This window comes from Acipenser ruthenus, chromosome 44 (genome assembly GCF_902713425.1).
Source record: "Acipenser ruthenus chromosome 44, fAciRut3.2 maternal haplotype, whole genome shotgun sequence".
Classification (NCBI taxonomy): domain Eukaryota; kingdom Metazoa; phylum Chordata; class Actinopteri; order Acipenseriformes; family Acipenseridae; genus Acipenser; species Acipenser ruthenus.
The window spans coordinates 4,267,182-4,283,464 of record NC_081232.1 but is presented as its reverse complement, the minus strand read 5'-3'; the positions used below and the strand labels follow the sequence as shown (position 1 = coordinate 4,283,464).

The 16,283-nt window shown below is 40.8% G+C and overlaps 5 non-coding genes and 3 pseudogenes across 5 annotated transcripts; all 8 read left to right on the top strand.

Annotated features, from left to right (window-relative positions):
* Positions 1–37: 37 nt before the first annotated feature.
* Positions 38–146, top strand: LOC117416339 (5S ribosomal RNA; annotated as a pseudogene).
* Positions 147–260: 114 nt separating this feature from the next.
* LOC117416380 (5S ribosomal RNA) lies at positions 261–379 on the top strand. The gene has a single exon (XR_004546580.2). It is a non-coding gene; the product is annotated as a 5S ribosomal RNA (ribosomal RNA).
* A 114-nt stretch (positions 380–493) lies between these two features.
* Positions 494–612, top strand: LOC117416330 (5S ribosomal RNA). The gene has a single exon (XR_004661982.1). It is a non-coding gene; the product is annotated as a 5S ribosomal RNA (ribosomal RNA).
* Positions 613–712: 100 nt separating this feature from the next.
* On the top strand, positions 713–831 carry LOC117416334 (5S ribosomal RNA; annotated as a pseudogene).
* A 114-nt stretch (positions 832–945) lies between these two features.
* LOC117416335 (5S ribosomal RNA) lies at positions 946–1,054 on the top strand (annotated as a pseudogene).
* An 11,069-nt stretch (positions 1,055–12,123) lies between these two features.
* LOC131720329 (5S ribosomal RNA) lies at positions 12,124–12,242 on the top strand. Its single transcript, XR_009319227.1, has one exon. It is a non-coding gene; the product is annotated as a 5S ribosomal RNA (ribosomal RNA).
* Positions 12,243–12,342: 100 nt separating this feature from the next.
* LOC131718552 (5S ribosomal RNA) lies at positions 12,343–12,461 on the top strand. The gene has a single exon (XR_009317450.1). It is a non-coding gene; the product is annotated as a 5S ribosomal RNA (ribosomal RNA).
* Positions 12,462–12,575: 114 nt separating this feature from the next.
* LOC131713021 (5S ribosomal RNA) lies at positions 12,576–12,694 on the top strand. The gene has a single exon (XR_009314908.1). It is a non-coding gene; the product is annotated as a 5S ribosomal RNA (ribosomal RNA).
* The last annotated feature ends 3,589 nt before the right edge of the window (positions 12,695–16,283 follow it).

Genomic DNA, 16,283 nt, shown 5'->3' with positions numbered 1-16,283 from the left:
CACCGAACATAAAAGTCATGAAAGCAGAACTGCAATCGCCTGCGGCCACACCGCCTTGAATAAGCCTGATCTCAGAAGCTAAGCAATGTTGGGCTTGGTTAGTACTTGGATGGGAGACTACCTGGGAATATCAAGTGCTGTAGGCATTACATTTTTGTAATTACATTTTACAATTGAAATGTGTGGAGGACAAAAGGAAATTTCGGAGGAATCACCCCCAGCTCACCGAACATAAAAGTCATGAATGCAGAACTGCAATCGCCTGCGGCCACACCACCTTGAATAAGCCTGATCTCGTCTGATCTCAGAAGCTACGCAATGTTGGGCTTGGTTAGTACTTGGATGGGAGACCACCTGGGAATATCAAGTGCTGCAGGCATTACATTTTTGTAATTACATTTTACAATTGAAATGTGTGGAGGACAAAAGGAAATTGTGGAAGAATCACCCCCAGCTCACTTAACATAAAAGTCAGGAAAGCAGAAATGCAATTGCCTGCGGCCACACCACCTTGAATAAGCCTGATCTCGTCTGATCTCAGAAGCTAAGCAATGTTGGGCTTGGTTAGTACTTGGATGGGAGACCACCTGGGAATATCAAGTGCTGCAGGCATTACATTTTACAATTGAAATGTGTGGACGACAAAAGGAAATTTTGGAGGAATCACCCCCAGCTCACTAAACATAAAAGTCATGAAAGCAAAAATGCAATCGCCTGCGGCCACACCACCTTGAATAAGCCTGATCTCGTCTGATCTCAGAAGCTAAGCAATGTTTGGCTTTGTTAGTACTTGGATGGGAGACCACCTGGGAATATCAAGTGCTGCAGGCATTACAATTTTGTAATCACATTTTACAATTGAAATGTGTGGAGGACAAAAGGAAATTTTCGAGGAGTCACCCCCAGCTCACCGAACATAAAAGTCATGAAAGCAGAACTGCAATCGCCTGCGGCCACACCGCCTTGAATAAGCCTGATCTCAGAAGCTAAGCAATGTTGGGCTTGGTTAGTACTTGGATGGGAGACTACCTGGGAATATCAAGTGCTGTAGGCATTACATTTTTGTAATTACATTTTACAATTGAAATGTGTGGAGGACAAAAGGAAATTTCGGAGGAATCACCCCCAGCTCACCGAACATAAAAGTCATGAATGCAGAACTGCAATCGCCTGCGGCCACACCACCTTGAGTAAGCCTGATCTCGTCTGATCTCAGAAGCTAAGCAATGTTGGGCTTGGTTAGTTCTTGGATGGGAGACTACCTGTACGGTGTCCATTTTAGGACATCCTCAGACCTTACCCCTCCTCAAGTCAATCCTCACCCCTCCTCGATTCAATCGTCAGACATCAGACCTCACCCCTCCTCGAGTCAATCGTCAGACCTCCTCGAGTCAATCGTCAGACCTCCTCGAGTCAATCGTCACCCCTCCTCGAGTCAATCGTCAACCCTCCTCGAGTCAATCGTCAACCCTCCTCGAGTCAATCATCACCCCTCCTCGAGTCAATCGTCAGACCTCCTCGAGTCAATCGTCAGACCTCCTCGAGTCAATCGTCACCCCTCCTCGAGTCAATCGTCAACCCTCCTCGAGTCAATCGTCAACCCTCCTCGAGTCAATAATAACCCATCCTCGAGTCAATCGTCACCCCTCCTCGAGTCAATCGTCAGACATCAGACCTCACCCCTCCTCGAGTCAATCGTCAGACCTCCTCGAGTCAATCGTCAGACCTCCTCGAGTCAATCGTCACCCCTCCTCGAGTCAATCGTCAACCCTCCTCGAGTCAATCGTCACCCCTCCTCGAGTCAATCGTCAGACCACTTTAAGCCATACTATCCCCTCCCCCTTTTTACGGTTACTGGAATAGCTGGACAGAAGTTTAGCAGTGCAGTTTTACTTGCTCGAGAGACCGGTGAGTACTAGAACAATTAAAAAAAAATAAAAATAAAAAATACTCAAATTAAATAGGCCCATATTAATATACGTACACAAACGTACCTTAATAGGACAGCGTGAGTTAGTGCAGTTCAATGTGTTGTACGTTAATTTGAAAATACGTTAAAGAAACTACGTATATTTTTTTCACATTTTTTAATTACTTTTATAATATAGGTTGCTGGTGTTTTGCAGTGTTGAAAATCAGACGATGGAAAACCAGAACCGTATCTTTTAAGTGAAAACATACACCAATAACTCATATTTTTCGAGGTAAAATGCACACTTACCGTTTTATTTGCTTTATTTTAATTTCAAAAGTTGTTTATGAGTTAATCTAAATATTCGTGAAAATAATGTGTTAATAAGTAAGCTAAAGATAATTGAATGTCCGAATTACTGAATTGATAGTAGCTAGCTACATATAAAGTAATATAATAAAATACAATAAAAACATTAGATTTGGTTGCAATTATTTTATTTTCGAATAATGCAAAATTACATTTACATTAACCTCATAAAATAAAGTGTATTCGATTTATTTAAATTACAGCAACCTTCACTATCACCGTACTTCAGATCAACTAATCCTGAAACTCTTTAATGATGGGTACACCCAAAAAGAGATGGTGAGAATGCTTGAAGCCCGTGGTCACAAAATGTCGTAAGTTATTTATATTTCTTAACTTACTTTTGTGCATAATATATAAATTAACTCTTTTATATATTTGAGTTATCAACAAGGTTTTTGAAAGGACATTTATTCTACAAACAAAGATTAACACTTAAGTTTGTGATCGGTCATATGATTTGTATCAACACACGTTTATTTATATACAGTTTACCATCTCATTTTGATATAACAGGTTAGTGAAAATACAGTATGTTTGTTTTAAGTAAATACAGTTAATACTACAGTGCAAACTTTCACCTACCACTAATCAATAATCATTCACCTTCAACAAAAAAAAATAAGAAAATGTAATCTTTAATATTTCAACACTCCCCCTAAGGTTAATATGTCAGTTACAATCTTCTTCTGTTTCACCTATGTAATTAATGCCAACCTTAAGTTATGTTTACTGTTTTAAGTGAAAGGCATCTGAGAAGAATTCTTAAAGCACTGGGATTGAGGCGAAGAAGTGATCACAGACCACTGCATGCAATACATCAGGCTATAGAGGTATTCAATAGATTTCCTAGCTATCCCTTTGTAATAAAAACAACCTTTAAACTGTGATTTACCAAACAAATTATTTTAATTGTATGTGTGTGTGTGTGTATATATATATATATATATATATATAGTGTGAATCTTGGGGAGGCCTTCATCCAGCAGTGGATTGAAAAAGGCTGAAGATGATGATGATGATATATAATGTAATTTCACTCTATATTCCAGAATGAACTTAAACATTGGTCACCAGCCAAAGGTATTCGAGCAATGCACAGGAGAATAAGGGACGGAAAGGGTCTCCGGCCTTGCTACAGGTATATATCATTTTCTGTTCATTAATAGATAGCTCCCTGATAAATACTTACGTTGGGAGCTTTTTGTTATTTTTCCTTTTGACACCTTTGTTTCATAAGGTATTTTTCTTAGTTAGTTTTTTTTACACATAATGGTACTTATTCAATTATGTCTCAAAAGAGTTTGATTTCTTTGCTTTAGATAGAATTATAATTAATGAAGAATGAAGCAAACATTATGAAACACACACAGACACACATATATACACATACATATATGCACGCCATATATGTACATACATTGCCCTAACAAAATATTTGATGGTACGAAATATTAGAGAATACCCGTAATAGCGGGTAGGACTACCTCCAGCTGCAATTACAGCTGTCAGGGGTATTCTCTAATATGTCGTAGTCTCTAATATTTAGTTAGGGCACTGTATAATGTATATAAATAACCTTATTTTTATAGAGATGATGTCCATGAATTCATGAGAGAGCTGGATGGTAGCGGTCTTGTGAGACGTCGTGCAGGGAGAAAAAGAATAGAAAGGAGGAATTACTTTAGTCACGGACCCAATGACAGCTGGCATATAGATGGTAAGTACTGAGTATCATATTGTAAGTAGGGTATATAACAAAGAAGCTAAAAGAACATTGAATCAATTTTTTTTGTATTCATGTTGCAGGAAATGATAAACTAAGGTTTTATGGAATTTGGATTCACATTTGCATTGATGGGTATGTAGATCAAAGACAGAAGTGCTTTGACAATGAGTACAACAAAATCAGCTTTAAAACGCATGCTGTAAAATAACTTTTTTCATTTTGTTGTCTCTATATGATTTTCAATCTCTACCTTTATTTAAACATTAATGTAACCACTTATATTTTTTAAATCTTTGATAAAAATCTTTTGTATGTCTCCATCCATGCATCTATCTATAATCTATCAATCTATCTTTATGTAACTTACGTTTTTTTAACTCTTTATACAAATAGGTTTTCTCGGTATCTGATCTGGATTAAAGCAGGAACCTCAAACCGTAAACAGAACTTTATTGCAAGATATTTTCTGGATGCAGTTTCAGCGTTAAATGGTTTGTATTACATTAAGGCCTAATAGCTTCATAAAAGACAGACAATAAGCTCATTTGCTGATCACAGATAAATGTAATCTTATTTGTGTGGCTGTTCTTTCATTAATTATGAAAACGTGTATGATAAAAGAAACAAACACCAAAATAACATGTTAAAAATATAAATTATTTTGATTAAAGGAAAAAAATATTGAAAGGTGTAACATACAGCATAAGGGTTAAAAATGTCCAACATTGTAGTTCTTAGCAATACCTTCTTTATATAACTTTTAAAATGCTTTAACTTGTTTTGAAGGTTGTCCCAGGCTCATGAGAGCAGACAGGAGGGCAGGAGAACACCACAGTGGCACTCATGCAGATGGCATTCAGATACCGACATGAAGATTCATTATCAGGTGCAAACAGCATTCGATTTGGAAAGTCTGTTCATAATCAGGCAAGTTTTTTTTTTTTTTTTGAGAATAAAAATTTAAGAAAAAAAATTACAAATAGAAGGGAAAATACAATTAAGAAGATAGAAAAAAATACAATTAAGATAGAAATGTTTTTGTTAGCAACATGTTGTGCTTCAAAGTCATAATTTGTAATTTAGTTTATATTCACTATTGACTAGATCAAATACAGGTACAGGTTGTCCAACTGTATAAATTGTAAACAAATGATGCATTTTAAAGAGCTGTATTGAGGGCACGCTCACAGGAAAGCTTAGAGAGCGGCATTTGAAAGACCCCAACCTCGTCTTTCTATAGATACACAGCATGTAGGGTTGTCTTTTACAATGCCTGAGTAAAAAGGCTTCAAACATGAACCCGTCTGCGTGTTCAATAACATGGGGGCGGCCCTAATAGTGTTAAACCTTTTCATACAGAGGGCTGAGTGCTTCAATGGTGCCTTAAAAAAGTCCTGGATAAACAAATGGCAGAACCATTTTGAGGTACACATTTCAATTGTATAATGTATTATACCATGTTTTATTCAAGGGCCCTAATACATGGTACTTGTAAGAGTATATTTTGTTATTTTACTAGTTGTTTTAATGCGTTAGTCATACATTACCAGCTGTCCTGTCCCCCCATCCCCATTTTTTTAGTAAGAAACTGTCTTTGCATAAATGCAAAATCAGATTTATTGTTATTACTATTCACTGGTTGCCTACGAGGGCTTGAGAGGAGGCGAAATTGGGAGTGAGATATTAAGAATGAGACCAGATGAGAGGATTTCTCCGGTTGCTTAGGAGGCTTGAGAGGGGTGAGACATTTGAGAGTTTAAGAGTGAGACGAGTTTGAGGGATGGCGAGATTGAGGGCTGGAGTTTGGGAATGGTGCTTATTAACATTGAGGTTAGATACTGATAGCAGAACGAGATAGGGGGGACGAAGAGTTTTCCCTTCTCGTCGGGTCAGGCAGCATCCTCTGGCTGCTGGGCGACGTAGAGAGGGAGACATGAGAAGAGCAAAGGATTAGATATAAACACTTTCCGCCAGGTCAGGCAGCATCCTCCGACTGCTGGGTGACCTAAAAGTGAGAGAGAGAGCAAAGTTTAGACATATAACATACAACAAACTGACTCTCGCTCCCGACGGGTCAGGCAGCATCCTCTGGCTGCTGGGCGTTTAGTGGAGCAAGAGACAGGAAGGGGACGAACAGGACAAAAGGACAGATCCTTCGCAACTCAGTGCAGCATCCTCAGGCAGCTAAGCTGGCAGCTGGGCGGCGTGGAGAGCTTAGGAAAAAGTGTCTCGGGTCCGTTTAGGAGAGACGAAAACAGAGAAACCCCCCCCCCCCCCCTCGGTCGGGGCCCGCTCGGCAGGTGGAGGCACGGCCTACTGCATGAGGGGGCTGAAATGGTCCTGGACCTGAAATAGAAGAGAGGAGATGGGACAGCAAGGTTGAGGCCTGGAAGGCTTAGCGCATAAGCAGCAGAAGAATAGGATGTGGCCGGGGGTCCCCTCAGGCCGGCGAGGAACAGCCGGGCGGCAGTGGTTGAGACGAGAGGCTGACCCGGACAGCCGGGGGAGTGAGACTCACTTCCCCCCCTGAGGGAGCCCTGTGCGGACAGTGCGATATAGAAAGGAGCAGAGGAGGGGAGGAGGAGGAACAAAAAACAAACACAGACAAGGAAGCGGAAATAGTGCTGGGTTAAAGTAGAAAAAGAGAGCGAGATAGACAGGAGGGGCAGCCAATAACACATACGTGGAGCAGTGCTGGCCATGCCCTAATAATTGACGTGGCGAGCGCTGCATTGTGCGATTGGCTGGAAATACTAAATGAGGCTGAACTGGGATCAGCTTCCACCCGGAAGAGATCGCGGACGCTACCGGGCAGGATGCCACGGAGGGAAGGTAAGACAGGCTAAAGAAAAGGAAATAGGATAAGAAGAAAAAAGGAGCGCAAAGCGGGAGAGCGCCCTCTACGGCATCCCCCGAATTACGCCTAAAGGCTAACATTTCACTGGTTGCCTACGAGGGCTTGAGAGGAGGCGAAATTGGGAGTGAGATATTAACCCTTTGCGGTCCATTGTCGGACTGGGTCCGACATTGCAATTATTCCTCACAGGTCCTTTGTCGGACTGGGTCCGACATCATTATAGCAACACAATAAACGGATGTTTAGTCGTTTTTTCTCCGGAAAAAGCCGAGAAAACCATTCAATTGCCGAGTGGTAGCGACAGGAGCCGAGACAAGTCGGAAAAAAAAAAAAAAAAAAAAAAAAAGGCGTATTTCATGAATAGTCATACATGGTATCAGGTATCAGATAATGGGCGTCCATAATAAACAAGCTGGCTAAGTGCGTCAGCGCACTGAGACTATCATGGACATTTGCAGAGCTTTTTTCAGATGTTATAGTAATAAAATAATGACTTGGATCGCATTATTGAGGAGTTTGGTGATAAAACGAGTGATCTGGAGATGATCGATCGGTATGTATGACTATTATTATTATTATTATTTATTTCTTACACAGCTGAACGCTATAGCAAACAAAAGGCTGGGGAGGGGCTGGAGATGCCTAGTGTGTGCTTTGTTGATATGCAGGGCCATTTAAACCCGTTTGACTGTGAAAAAAAATACTTTTAAACAGCGCGTATAAAATTAACTGCGCGTGTGAAAATTAATTAGACCTGGCGTGCCTGACGCGCGATTAATAAATGGACCGCAAAGGGTTAAGAATGAGACCAGATGAGAGGATTTCTCCGGTTGCTTAGGAGGCTTGAGAGGGGTGAGACATTTGAGAGTTTAAGAGTGAGACGAGTTTGAAGGATGGCGAGATTGAGGGCTGGAGTTTGGGAATGGTGCTTAGTAACATTGAGGTTAGATACTGATAGCAGGACGAGATAGGGGGGACGAAGAGTTTTCCCTTCTCGTCGGGTCAGGCAGCATCCTCTGGCTGCTGGGCGACGTAGAGAGGGAGACATGAGAAGAGCAAAGGATTAGATATAAACACTTTCCGCCAGGTCAGGCAGCATCCTCCGACTGCTGGGTGACCTAAAAGTGAGAGAGAGAGCAAAGTTTAGACATATAACATACAACAAACTGACTCTCGCTCCCGACGGGTCAGGCAGCATCCTCTGGCTGCTGGGCGTTTAGTGGAGCAAGAGACAGGAAGGGGACGAACAAGACAAAAGGACAGATCCTTCGCAACTCAGTGCAGCATCCTCAGGCAGCTAAGCTGGCAGCTGGGCGGCGTGGAGAGCTTAGGAAAAAGTGTCTCGGGTCCGTTTAGGAGAGAAGAAAACAGAGAAACCCCCCCCCCCTCGGTCGGGGCCCGCTCGGCAGGTGGAGGCACGGCCTACTGCATGAGGGGGCTGAAATGGTCCTGGACCTGAAATAGAAGAGAGGAGATGGGACAGCAAGGTTGAGGCCTGGAAGGCTTAGCGCATAAGCAGCAGAAGAATAGGATGTGGCTGGGGGTCCCCTCAGGCCGGCGAGGAACAGCCGGGCGGCAGTGGTTGAGACGAGAGGCCGACCCGGACAGCCGGGGGAGTGAGACTCACTTCCCCCCAAAAGAGGACCCCCGGCTCCCCGCAAGAACCACACCGTGGGATAGAAAAGAGATCGCAGAGCCGCACACATAAACAAAAGCTAGAAGAAAAGAGAAAAGACAAGAGATGTTAGTAGACAACCTATGCCTATAAGCCGTCCGCACTGTGGAGAGGAAAAACCCCCCTGCAGGGAGGAAACCTCTGGTGGGCCTGGCGGAGAGGGCGCCCCCCACTCCGGGCAAGCTAACAAGTGCTTGGTGAGCTGTGGCGATGTCTGCAGAGGATGATCTAATATAAAAGTTCACAGCTGAAGAGATCCAGCGCCCCATAGACTTAATCAAAGTGTTGATACCTGCGCTAGCCGCGGAGGCAGCTGCTCCGATCCAGAATGAATGGGGGGAAAAATAGTAGAAGAAAGTCCGATCCGTGACGAGAGGGTGCATAAACGGGATGAGAACCAGTGACTCGTAAGTATAGATCTGGAGCTGTCGAAGAGGGGATCTGACAGAAGATACTGAATCCTTGGCTTAATTGGACCGTTTTTGAAGATCTGATGAGGAGGATAAAGTGGTTTCCGGGGATTTGAGAGAGATCTGAGCACTTGAGGCCTAGAGCTGGGAAGTTGGAAATTGATGGAGTTGAGAATTCTGCACAGCGGAGAAATCCAAAGGCGACGGTCAGGCACAGGGTTTCCATGACGATGTCGTTGAATAGGTTGAAGCATCCTTGCCAGAGAGCAGTGATGAGACAAAGGAGAAGGTCAGTAGAGATTGATTAACTTGATGGAGAGGAGGGGAGCAGGCTTTTCTCCATACCTCTGAGCGTTCTCTCTAGAGATCCGCTATCTCTAGAACGGACGAGAGGAGAAAGATTGGAGGCGAAATTGATACTGAATGCCCACTAGGTAGCATCTAAATAGAGGAGGGGGCTAAACATAGAGACAGCCTGAGGTGAGTGATGAAGGCGAGGAGGTGCTGTAGGTTGAAAGAGGTTTGAGATCCGTTTTTTTTTTTTTTTAATTATTTATTTATTTATTTTTTACTCGCAAAAGTGAGTAAATGAAGACCAGACAGTCGAGTAGGAGGAACGGTAGATGGGGCGAGAAAGTTCTCCATGAATCCACGTGGTGATTGAAGGAGGCCGGAGAGAGAGTTATTCAGTTGAATATTGTTTTGCTGAAAGGAGTACGAGACGAGGGTTGGGGTCTGCATTTTTAGTTTTATTTTTATTATAGTTTATTTGAAATCTTCCCAAATAAAAATGTATTAAACACCCATCTTCCCAATAAAAACACATAGAAAGCAGTGATCTGGTAGCTACATAGGGTTCATTTGTCAACTTAATATATTTAACATTATTAAATGTGGTAAAACAATTGTCGTTGGATTGTTTGCACTGCCATCTACAGTCCGGAGGATTAATTACATACAGTACAGCCAATCATCCCGACCTTCCTTTTAGTAAGAACTTGCACTGATAGGAACACAGCCCCCTTTAAGATATTACTTTTCAAGCTTTAACACAATTTATAAGAGGACTGAAATGACTCATAATTACCTTGGCATTTACTGACGACGTCTGACTGCGATGTCCTTTTCAACAGGGCTCTCACGCGTGTATCAAACCCATTGTCTGTCAGGATTCCTATATGTACAACAATCACAAATTAAATCAAATGTGCAGTTTACAATAATGTAATTATTGATGTAGGATTGTAATGGAAAACGTTGTTGTTAGCAAGGAGTGTGCAGAGCTGAAAAACCAAGTCGACAGTCGTCTTAAGTTAGCTACCACAAAATGCTCGTGCTATGAATTTAATTAAAAAATAGAGTTAGCTTTTGCAACAGAACTGCAGACAATACTAATAACTTAAAATGAGTGCAACATTAAATATCTAGAAATGCTAAATACAGTTTATACTACCTTCTTTTAATTCGTTCTTCAGCTGATCATACTGATCATTGTAGTCTGCCATATTCCACTGGGAAAAAAAAAGATATGTAATTACTAATTCGCTAAAAACGTAACGTGGAAGCCAATGGAAACCCATTTCCAGCACAAATAAAAAAATAAATACATTTTAAAATTACATTATGTTCGACATACTATCTCATTATTTTGAATTAGTATCACATTATTTTGATTTACTATCTCCTTATTTTGACTTCACTATCTCATAAGCATACATAATTAAGATTATTAGAAAAATTAAATAAAACACAAACATGTATTCATATATGTCAACTGAGAAAATCCTAGATGGCTGCGAGAAAAAAATAGTACATTTTATTTAAAATATATATATATTTTTGTACAGTTAAATCTATTTTTGTATTCAAAGGCTTGCTTAATTTATAGCAAGATTGGTCATTATTAGCAACGCATCTTAGGTTTTAGTTGATTAAATTCATAAACCCACCCTAATATATACAATGTTAGAAATAAAACATTTTCAAAGTTCAAACTACTCCTTTTACGATAAAATGTAATTATAATAATAAGATTATGAAGAAAGAGTTATTGGTGTATGTTTTCACTTAAAAGATACGGTTCTGGTTTTCCATCGTCTGATTTTCAACAATGCAAAACACCAGCAACCTATATTATAAAAGTAATTAAAAAATGTGAAAAAAATATACGTAGTTTCTTTAACGTATTTTCAAATTAACGTACAACACATTGAACTGCACTAACTCACGCTGTCCTATTAAGGTACGTTTGTGTACGTATATTAATATAGGCCTATTTAATGTGTGTATTTTTTATTTATTTTTTTTAAATTGTTCTAGTACTCACCGGTCTCTCGAGCAAGTAAAACTGCACTGCTAAACTTCTGTCCAGCTATTCCAGTAACCGTAAAAAGGGGGAGGGGATAGTATGGCTTAAAGTGGTCTGACGATTGACTCAAGGAGGGGTGACGATTGACTCGAGGAGGGGTGACGATTGACTCGAGGAGGTCTGACGATTGACTCGAGGAGGGGTGACGATTGACTCGAGGAGGGGTGACGATTGACTCGAGGAGGTCTGACGATTGACTCGAGGAGGGTTGACGATTGACTCGAGGAGGTCTGACGATTAACTCGAGGAGGGGTGACGATTGACTCGAGGAGGTCTGATGATTGACTCTAGGAGGGGTGAGGATTGACACGAGGAGGTCTGATGATTGACTCGAGGAGGGGTGACGATTGACTCGAGGAGGGGTGACAATTGACTCGAGGAGGTCTGACGATTGACTCGAGGAGGGTTGACGATTGACTCGAGGAGGTCTGACGATTAACTCGAGGAGGGGTGACGATTGACTCGAGGAGGTCTGATGATTGACTCGAGGAGGGGTGAGGATTGACACGAGGAGGTCTGACGATTGACTCGAGGAGGGGTGTCGATTGACTCGAGGAGGGGTGACGATTGACTCGAGGAGGTCTGACGATTGACTCGAGGAGGGTTGACGATTGACTTGAGGAGGGGTAAGGTCTGAGGATGTCCTAAAATGGACACCGTACACCTGGAAATATCAGGTGCTGCAGGCATTACATTTTTTAAATTACATTTTACAATTGAAATGTGTGGAGGACAAAAGGAAATTTTGGAGGAATCACCCCCAGCTCACTAAACATAAAAGTCATGAAAGCAGAACTGCAACCGCCTGCGGCCATACCACCTTGAATAAGCCTGATCTCGTCTGATCTCAGAAGCTAAGCAATGTTGGGCTTGGTTAGTACTTGGATGGGAGACCACCTGGGAATATCAAGTGCTGCAGGCATTACATTTTACAATTGAAATGTGTGGAGGACAAAAGGAAATTTTGGAGGAATCACCCCCAGCTCACTAAACATAAAAGTCATGAAAGCTGAAATGCAATCGCCTGCGGCCACACCACTTTGAATAAGCCTGATCTCATCTGATCTCAGAAGCTAAGCAATGTTGGGCTTGGTTAGTACTTGGATGGGAGACCACCTGGGAATATCAAGTGCTGCAGGCATTACATTTTTGTAATTACATTTTACATTTGAAATGTGTGGAGGACAAAAGGAAATTTTGGAGGAATCACCCCCAGCTCACTAAACATAAAAGTCATGAAAGCAGAAATGCGATTGACTGCGGCCACACCACCTTGAATAAGCCTGATCTCGTCTGCTCTCAGAAGCTAAGCAATGTTGGGCTTGGTTAGTACTTGGATGGGAGACCACCTGGGAATATCAAGTGCTGCAGGCATTACATTTTACAATTGAAATGTGTGGAGGACAAAAGGAAATTATGGAGGAATCACCCCCAGCTCACTAAACATAAAAGTCATGAAAGCAGAACTGTAATTGACTGCGGACACACCACCTTGAATAAGCCTGATCTCGACAAAAGGAAATTTTGGAGGAATCACCCTGATGTAACTTAAAAAAGAGGATGATGAGTAAGTAGATTCAAGAAAATGCACAGAGTCCTTTTCTTCACTCAGTTGTTAGGTTTATTGAAATATGCAGGGAGTCTGTTCCCAGGTACAGGACAAACAAAATACTCTTACAATCGTTGCATGACATTAAATACCCTTCTGCATAGGTGTCTCTCTCCTCCTCTTTCTCTGACACTTAACCAATAGAAAAGGTACAACTCATTATCCCGTTACCATATATTTCATTTAGTGTGAGTGTGTGTGTGTGTGTGTGAGTGTGTGTGTAGTCTAGTGTGACGACCTCTGAACTCAGTGCATTCCTCAGACCCCTGGTGCCACAAGGGTCCATACATCTGGTTTTTGTCATCTTCTTGAGACCCTTTGATTCCAGTGGCATTATCTCTTTGGATCTCTCTGAAGTCTTAGAGCCTGGTCTCTTCTGGTCCCCTTGAAAACTAGCTTTATGACCCCCTCATAAACCAGCTGTATTTTCTAAGCAAAAACCTGTTTAACTAGTTTTATACCCCAGTGGACTCCCCGAAGGGCAAGCTTCTTTCATGTCAGGGCTGGAGGTCAAAGGACTTGTTTGTACAGCCGTGTGCTGCTGGCCAGCCATTTGCTTTGACACAAAAGAATATTTTTCAGTTGTCATAACATCTCTACCATATTGCAGCTTTCATCTATCACAGCAGCGCTTGCATTTTTGGAACTAACAGTTTTTTCTATCCAATGTTAAATCACTTTTCAGAAAAATAACATGAATACAGCCGTTATTCCTCATGCGTAGCAAACTGCTATTCAATACTTGTTCCATGTTTTCCAACATACCCCACTTTTAAAATATAAGATGGAGGGGGGTGACCTGCTACAACCAAGTTGCTTACGTGATCCCGAGCCCTCAGATGTCCTCTTCGCTGGTTCTGAGTAGTCACATCAAGTACCGTGTTTGTATAATATATTATAGTGAAGTATGTTCCTCTCATTCTAAGTCTCTCCATTATGTGTAGGTATCTACCTTGCCTTTGCTGTTTCTCCATGTAAGTATGTCATGAGCAAAAAACAAACAAAAAAAAACAAACAAACATACGTAAAAATAATACAAAAAATGAAAAATAAACATAGAAAAATACAGTAAATACAGTTTATCACTGTACACAGGTGTTATTTCTTATTCATGGTGGCTCCCAGTAAGTTTACAGTTTCCCGTCTGCCAATGGTCCTTTCTAACTGTCGGTGTTGTTTTTTCCACCAAAAACACTGAATGCTATTCCACAAAATCAATACTATTACTATTAACAGTATTATTAAAACAACATAATCCCCAAAAGTGTGCCCTAAGGCCTGCCCTAACCATCCATATCGTTTCAATACGGTGGCTTTTAATTGTGCCAAATCAACTTCGACCTTAGCTTTGACCAGCTTCTGTTCCGCTCGTTGTAGGGCTATTTTAACCAATTTGTGCACTTGAGAAAAAATGACCGAATATGAATCTAGGTATGTGTCATCCCACCAAGCGGTAATTTGGAACTCCTCTGCTTCAGGTTCAGGTATATATATATATATATATATATATATATATATATATATATATATATATATATATATATATATATATATATATATATATATATATATATATATATATATATATATATATATATATATATATCCAATCTGAACTGCATGTGTTGGAGCAAAACAAAATCCTGGAGAAGTCTGACAAGTTAAATCACCATACTTAAAATTGGTATGGTTACTCAACACACACCCTTGATATTTCCCAACCTGCACTGCTTTTTTCCACCCCTCTAGTGGATGTACCTCTAATTCTGTGCTTATATTTCTATTAATTCTGGTGATTGCAGGACACCGGCAAACTACATGACTATTTGTTTCATAACAGCATACTTCATGCACCACACCACTCCAGTTCCCTCGTTGAACTTTCCATGTAGTCTTTTCCCAAACTATCACTGTCTCATTGTGTAGTACTCTTATCGGTCTAATCTTCAAACTATCTTTATACTGGTTATTAGGATCCATGTATGGTATTGAGAGATAGAACCCTATGTGACCAGGTGGTTCCTTGCCATTCTTCTTTGGCCACACTAAACTAGCTCCCAGGAGGTCAGTCTGATCAGGGTAGATCATTGCCATCCTCAACCTGAGTTCCTCCTGTGCATGTCTAGGTACCACTCTTAGCCTAATGTCCATTATTTCTTCCTTCATTGTTTTTACAAGGTCACCCGCAAATATTCTACAATATATTGCTTTGGTCAAATTGCGCAGGGCTCCCTCTGTTCCATCTATTAGCTCATATATAGCTGTACCCTGGAGTCTAATCCCTTGATTTACATACATCTGTCCATTCCCCAATCTTTCTATTCCTTCTCTCACAGTACTTGCTATCCAAGTTTGCCCTTTTGACATTTGATAAATATCCCAGCTGTTTGCAACAGAATTTCCTGCACCAAACCAGCCTGCTATTTCATCAAAAAGTCCCCTCTTCCTACGTTTCTCATTACCTTCACACATTCTTATTACCTTCACACATTCTCATTACCTTCACACATTCTCATTACCTTCATACATTCTCATTACCTTCACACATTCTCATTACCTTCACACATTCTCATTACCTTCACACATTCTTATTACCTTCATACATTCTCATTACCTTCACACATTCTTATTACCTTCACACATTCTCATTACCTTCACACATTCTCATTACCTTCACACATTCTTATTACCTTCATACATTCTCATTACCTTCACACATTCTTATTACCTTCACACATTCTCATTACCTTCACACATTCTCATTACCTTCATACATTCTCATTACCTTCACACATTCTCATTACCTTCACACATTCTCATTACCTTCACACATTCTCATTACCTTCACACATTCTCATTACCTTCACACATTCTCATTACCTTCACACATTCTCATTACCTTCATACATTCTCATTACCTTCACACATTCTCATTACCTTCACACATTCTCATTACCTTCACACATTCTCATTACCTTCACACATTCTCATTACCTTCACACATTCTCATTACCTTCACACATTCTCATTACCTTCATACATTCTCATTACCTTCACACATTCTCATTACCTTCATACATTCGTTTGGCTATTCGCTCTTTGTAATCTTTTATTGTTCTACTTATTTCTCTTTGAAGCCAATTCTGGATATTGGTGTATTGCTTGCAATGCTGTTCAAATATAACAGTTAGATTTGTGAAATTATACATTACATACGATAATACTATATTCACATTATCCAAAACAGTTTTTTGTTCTGGTCCAAGAATGATACCTTCCCGAGGTAGGGGGTGCAAAAGGGGACATACTTTCGTAGTGATTTTACCTCGATAGTACGGTTTACTGCCCTGTTTC